The sequence below is a fragment of the Bidens hawaiensis genome, unplaced genomic scaffold (assembly GCF_021521415.1).
Source record: "Bidens hawaiensis isolate Kalapana, Puna unplaced genomic scaffold, B.hawaiensis_p1.1 tig00036770_1, whole genome shotgun sequence".
In the NCBI taxonomy this organism is placed as follows: domain Eukaryota; kingdom Viridiplantae; phylum Streptophyta; class Magnoliopsida; order Asterales; family Asteraceae; genus Bidens; species Bidens hawaiensis.
This window is the reverse complement of record NW_027505434.1, coordinates 208,014-214,967: the sequence shown is the minus strand read 5'-3', so window position 1 is coordinate 214,967 and position 6,954 is coordinate 208,014.

Sequence of the window (6,954 nt, the reverse complement as noted above, 5' to 3'; positions counted from 1 at the left end):
GCGCTCTGACGGTGCTGGTCCAAGCGGAGGTGGCCCTGAAGCCTGATCCTGAAGATCCCTTCCCACTGCTAGGATAGACTTAGCTTTGTATAGATTTCTTTTAGGCGGGTAGTTACCCGGCCACTGTTGTAATATATCATTGAAATATACGATTGTTATTCCTTTCATTGGATTCTTTGCTTTATAAACTTATGACTTGCATACTTAGTTTAAAATAGCAATTTTCCAAGTGTTTAGAATAAGAACCTTCGAACGTGGTTGATAGTGGGTTAAAGTTTCGCTTCCTCCGTCGTGATTGTGCGGGTAGAACCGTCACTTGCACTTGGTAGGATGGCTAAACTTTAACTTTTATCTAACCTGCGTGTAGGTTTTTCTTACTTTTTGAGGATAAGTTAACCTTTGAACGTGGTTGATAATAGGTGTGAAGTTTTGCTTCCTCTTTCGTGATAGCGCGGGTAGAACCGTCACTTGCACTTGGTAGGATGGCAAAACTTTTACCCATACCTGACCTGCGTGTAGGTTTTTCTTACCTTTTTAAGAATTTTGTTTTGAACCGTTCGACGCGCGGCTGTCGATAGGTTAGTGTTCATCTTCCTTTCATGATTCGTGCGGATAGACCGGCACTTTCATTTAATGGAATAATTGAACTCCTTCAACTGACCTGCGTGAAGGTTTGCCACGTTATTGGGTTCGTGCGGGTAAGACCGCCTTCCCATGCAACGACTTCACGTAATGTGAATGCCGTCACCAGTGTTGGATAGTTTTAACCGTTCGACGCGCGGTTGTTGATAGGTTAGTGTTCATCTTCCTTTCATGATTCGTGCGGATAGACCGGCACTTTCATTTAATGGAATAATTGAACTCCTTCAACTGGCCTGCGTGAAGGTTTGCCTGTTGAGGATAAGTTAACCTTTGAACGTGGCTGATAATAGGTGTGAAGTTTTGCTTCCTCTTTCGTGATTGTGCGGGTAGACCCGTCACTTGCACTTAGTAGGATGGCATAACTTTACCCATATCTGACCTGCGTATAGGTTTACCTTTTCCTCTTAAGAACTTTGAACTGTCCCTACGCGCGGTTGTTGATAGGTTGGTGCAGTTCCCTCGAATGATTCATGCGGATAGGCCAGCACTTTCATATGGTAACTTTTTTCTCCTTCAACTGACCTGCGTGAAGGTTTATCCTGCTTTTTGGGTTCGTGCGGGTAGGACCGCCTTCCCATGCAATGACGTTTTTTGTAATTATGCGGTGAAAACCGGCATATTAGTGTGTACAAAAGTATAAATGTAAATCATCAGCTTCGACGTTTGAAAGAGAATCATTTCCATTAGAAGTGGCTCTTGGCCTTTTCTGTACAAATTGGAATTGATTACATGCAAACTGTGTAATTGAACTCCCTTCCATGTTGGGACAGGAGTGCCATCGAGCCGACACGCACCTGTTTCGGGATCTCGTTCTTTACGCAGCATGTAGTCTCCATATTGAAGCTGATTTTTTATTCATGTTTACCCCAGCCATGGTTCCACACGCACCTGCCTGCTTAGCTTTTATTTCGCCACGAGGTGTGCGAGCGTCCCATCTCTGACGAATGTTTCGACCATGTCTTTTACGTCTATGCATTCTTCAGTGTTGTGGCCTTTTGTTCTGTGATAGTCACAGTACTTGCTCCGATCAGCATCGTGACGATGTCGGATTACTGGAGGCTTTGGCCATGGGAGCTCTTCAGTAGCAAATATGTCAGTGACGCTTTTGGTAAGTGGCGTCCATCTGGAGTTCCGGTGCAGCTTTACATTATCCCTTTCACCCAATCGATGCTGTAAGCCGGATGAGGTGTCAAAGTTTACCCTTGACTGCCAAATGCCTTGCTTCCGTTTTTTGTTCAATCGGGCGGTGAGGATGTTGTCCTCTCTCGTCCTCTGGGTGTACAGGTTTGTGCTCTGCGGAAGGTCTCTACCCAGTTGCTTCTCCGTTTCCGCATAGCGTTTAGCTGCTGTCATGATGCCATCCCATGTGGATGGCATTCCATCTTTACCCGTTAGGGTGCGGATAAGCTCTGGGTCCTGCGCGCCCTGGATGAAGGCTGCGCGAACAAGATCCTCGCTGATATTGCCCAAACTTAACTTCTTTGAGTTGAAGCGAGTGATGAAGTTTGGTAGAGATTCATCTTCTTCCCGTATGCATTTGAGGATTGTCCATTGCTCCTCGGTATACTTTCGCTGCTGGCTGAAGTGTTGGCTAAACTTCTGCTGGAAGTCTGCCCAGTCGTAAATGTGGTTAACCGGTAAACGATCAAACCAAACCCTAGCAGCCCCCACCAGCGTCATTTGAAACATGTAACACCACGTGGGTTCCGTCCAGTTGCTGACGGTTGCCCCTGCTATGAATCTGTTCAAATGGTCGTCTGGGTCGGACATACCATCATAAGTGCCTATGTTGGGCATTTGTTTGGCACTTTTTGGGGCAATTGCTTCTGCAATGTCCCTTGCAAATTTGGACGTTCCCGCATTTGCAACGTTCGGTCTGTACGTTTTGGAGAAGTCTCGTGGACTTCCACCTGTGCTTTTTGGTTTGAAGGCTAGTCCAAAATGCCTTCTCGGTTGGGAATCCGTTTCCTTACGCTTCCCTTTTGCCCTATGGCGAGGGTTCGCGTCGGAGTCGGATTCCTCCGAGTCATTGTCCAAGTATTCTTCGAATTCGTCGGCCTGTTGGACGGAACGCAAGCGTTCGTCCAACTCAGCTTGGAATTCCTTTTGTCGTGCCTCCGCCCATGCCTTAACTTCCTCGAGAGTTTGGCGGGGGAGTCTTGTTCGTTTTTTAAACTGGGTATCGGTGAATCCCAGTGGGCGATTATTTACTGCACTTGCCCCAGCTTGGGTAACTGGGGTAGTGTTCGTAAAATTTACTTCACTTGCCCCGGCTTGGGTAACCGGGGTAGTGTTTGTAAAAACTGTGTTGCCGGTATTCCCTCCAGTAGCTGGGGTTGTGGTTACCGGAGTCTCTTTAACCATCTTTCTAGAAGTTTGAAAAAACTGGAGAAAAATGAAGTTCTAGCTTTATGCACGGATGGCGCCAATGAAGAAACACCAATCGAACCCCGACCGATTACTGGTAACCTAGGGGTTGGAGAGCTGTTTCCCACGAGGGGTTAGACCCTTGGAAGATGGTTCTTCTGATAACCTGCAAAACAGACACCGTGAGCTCGTCACTGAGAAGGGGGGGGTTCCTCCTTGTGACCACCCTCCGGCGTGAGAATCAGACTAGATTGCTCTTTAAATATAAAAGTATATTAAGAGATTGCTAGAGCAGATATCAGGTATATATGATGATAATATGATAAGATGAGATGGTCATACCATTTGGGGTATTTATAGCCGAAGGTAGGTTTCCAAGGGGTTTAGCCGGCCCAACACGCTACCAACTGTAACCTATGCACGTGCCCTGCCTGTGAGTGGTGGATAGGTAGCGGCTGACACAGAGCAGGCGTGTCGTGCACTCTTCCTCTTCTGCCAACAACAGGCTAGGCACGTGGTATGGCAGGAGTTGGTGGGTAGGCGGCGGCTATTGGTCACAGTGCTGTGGCGTGCTGTCTGCCATGCTGCTGTCAGTGAGCTGTCGCATTCTTGGTCAGATCTTTTGTCTGTACCTCGTCAGGTATCACACAAAAGATCCTCCATCATACGGACTGGCTCATTTAGGCGGGAGTTTTCCCCCTCCCGCCTTTGCTCATTCCTTCAGGTGACACTGGGGAGAGTTAAGTGCCTAGTGCGTGTAGCCATGCTGCGCGGGTGGCCTTCACTCATGGCTTGTATCCGAGGCTGCGGGAACAGGCGGAGTCCTTCACCATGGGAGGCATTTCCTGCGGGACCAGCTTGCATACTGCGCGTAAGGACGTCACTTCTCTGAGCATGGTTGGTCCTGCGGATCCAGTTGGTCTCTGCGCAGACGTCCCTGTTTAAGGTGAGTCTTGCGGGTCCAACTGGGTTCTGCTGGGACCTACCTCTTCATAAACTTTTCGCCCAAAAACAAACAAGCGCGCCGTTTTTTAGTATACTTTTCGCCCGAAAACAACCAAACGCGCCGTTTTTAGTAAACTTTTCGCCCGAAAACAACCAAACGAACCATATTTTAGTAAATTTTTCACACGAAAACAACCGAACGAATCATTTTTTGTAAACTTTTCACCCAAAACGACCCCGAAAACAATCAAAACGAACCGTTTTTTAGTAAACTTTTTTCCCGAAAACAACCAAACAAACCATATTTTTATTAAACTTGTCACCCGAACCGAACGATGACCGGAAAAACGATATGGCCGGAAAAACGAGATGGCCGGAATCCATGGCGGCGGGGTGATGGCCGGGAAAACGAGATGATCGGAAAAACGTGATGGCCGGACTCCATGGCGACGAGTTGATGGCCGGAATCCATGGTGACGGTTTTGATCGGAATGATTTATGGGCGCGGTGGTTGAATTATTGAAGCGATTGGTGGTGATATTTGAGAGATTTAAGGGTTTGAGTGATGAAATATAGGGTTTGAGGAACAAGTATGTTTGAGATTGATGATGATAAAGATGAAGATGATGATGATCTGCTGTTGTTGTTAGCTGATGATGAAGATGAGTATTATTATTATTAATATGGTGGTTGAATTGAAGCTGAGCTGTTGTTTGTTGCCATACGATGATGATGATTACTATTATTATTATTATTACTATTATTATTATTATTATTATTATTATATTTTTTATTTATTATAAGAAGATTACTAAAATACCCTTAATATGTTGGTATTATTACTAAAATACCAACGGTCAACGGACGGTCAACTGACGGCAGGAGTCAGAAGAACCCGTCGGAGAAACGCAGGGAGTCAAGTTCGCATAATCTTTTTCAAGGGCTAACCCATCGCGCGACGATATAAACCAAGGAGGCAAATTGCAGATTTCTCTTATTTTATATGAAGAGGAATACAAAATAGCCGAATTTACTTTAGATGGAATTGTGGACACCGTGGAAATCAATATGGATTATGGGCTACTTATGGCCCAATATGCTTGAAACCAAAATAATATAGAAAACCAAAATACCCATTTTAGTAAGAAAAAAATCAAAAAAAAATATCCATTTTACTAATTTTGGATCATATTACATCTTTGATTTTTTTCCTTAAGATTGTGCATCCAAAATTCGATGTCTCGCTAAATAATACACGAGAGATTCGACAATGTTTGTAGCCAATCACATGCCACCATGTGTCCCAATAGTGACGAATCCGCTAGTATTCATCCAAATATGGCATGTAGGATACAGTACCCTTCGGACATCCTTGTCTCGTCTTCCGATGAGATTGTTTTTAATTATAATACTTTTTAATGCATGATCGAAGCCAACGGATCTCAAACACATGCGCCTAGCCAGTATTAAACGGGCAACCGCAAACATACCATGATCGCCCACCTATAATTTTTGAAATTATATAAGACTATGCTGTGGGTTAGCGTCTCTGTCACTTACCCATATTTATATTTTGTTAAACCACTTCAACCACATTTCACAAGGGCGCCAAGGAAAAAGGAGCCCCTTTGGACGCTAAGGCATTGACAGACACCAAGGATCGTTGTTTGGGGCGATAACGTTTTCCAACAAATCACACTCACTTTTATTTTAATAAATAAAAAGATTAAATAATATTTCTATTGTTAATTTAAACCACTACGTGTTTTTAAGGAAAAGTTACTAAGTGCCCTCATGCAAACTAAACAAAAAAACGTATTTAGTAAAATCTCATTAATATATATATGGTAAGGTCTAGGGATGTTACTTATCATTCTCAACCCGTTCATTATCTCTATCTCTATAATTACACTAAAAAACATTACAGTTCTCTCTCCTGTTCAATTAAATAATATTTTTTATACCTTTATCATTACAGTATTTTCTCTCCTCTACTTACAACCAATCCAACAAATATTAAAAAATTAATAAGGGAAACAATGTTTCCCTAAATTTACAAAAAATCACTATATTTCTCTCTCCACTCTATAATTTACACTCACAACCTCACCCTATATTTGCAAACTTCCCTCACATAATTATAGGGAATGAGATGAGAATGCTCTTAGTCCAAATTGTGGTGCTTATAATCTTATATATGTTGATATATTCAGTGCTTAGACTACAGATATGAACAACATATTAAAACATCTTTATCTTTCATAAGGGTTATGTGTTTTTCAATTAGACTATCGGAGTATGGGGTGTGGTAGACTGGTAGTGTTGTTCATGCGGTGTGGTCAATATTACATAGACGTCAGATCATTTCAACATCCTTTCCATATAGAACCACAAAAGGATGACGTGTGTCAACTTTTCATATATAGTGTATGCGCATAAAGGATGAAGGTATTTAGGACATTTGAGATATCGGCAAATCACATGTATATAGTTGTTATAGGCGTGACATTTTCATCCATGTTTTTTAACGACTAATATTCTACTCCTAAATCCACCTGTCTACTACAGGATTTGAACCATGAACCCTCAAAGGGAGTGAGACCTACTAAATCACCGGATATCATTTGGCCAAATGCCATTCATTGTCTTGACTCCGACTGATACATATGACTAATAAATTAGTAATTTAACTTGTACCAAATATAAGGTTAACAATCTCTATATATCTGAAAAAGTTTATACAAGTTTTTAAATAAGTTTCTTTCATGTTCCTCCAATATAGTAACATGCTAGCTATCTAGTTGAGTAACAATGGCCAACTTATAAGTGATGCTATTTTAAACGGGATGTGATATATCCAGAAACCAGCCCCTTCTTGCCGACAACAACAAGTCAGGACATTTACTACCCGTATCAGCCTATACAATATGAGACATATAAATTCACCATTTAGTAACAATAAGCCGTTGTACTTTCGAGAGCATCACATATAAATTTAAA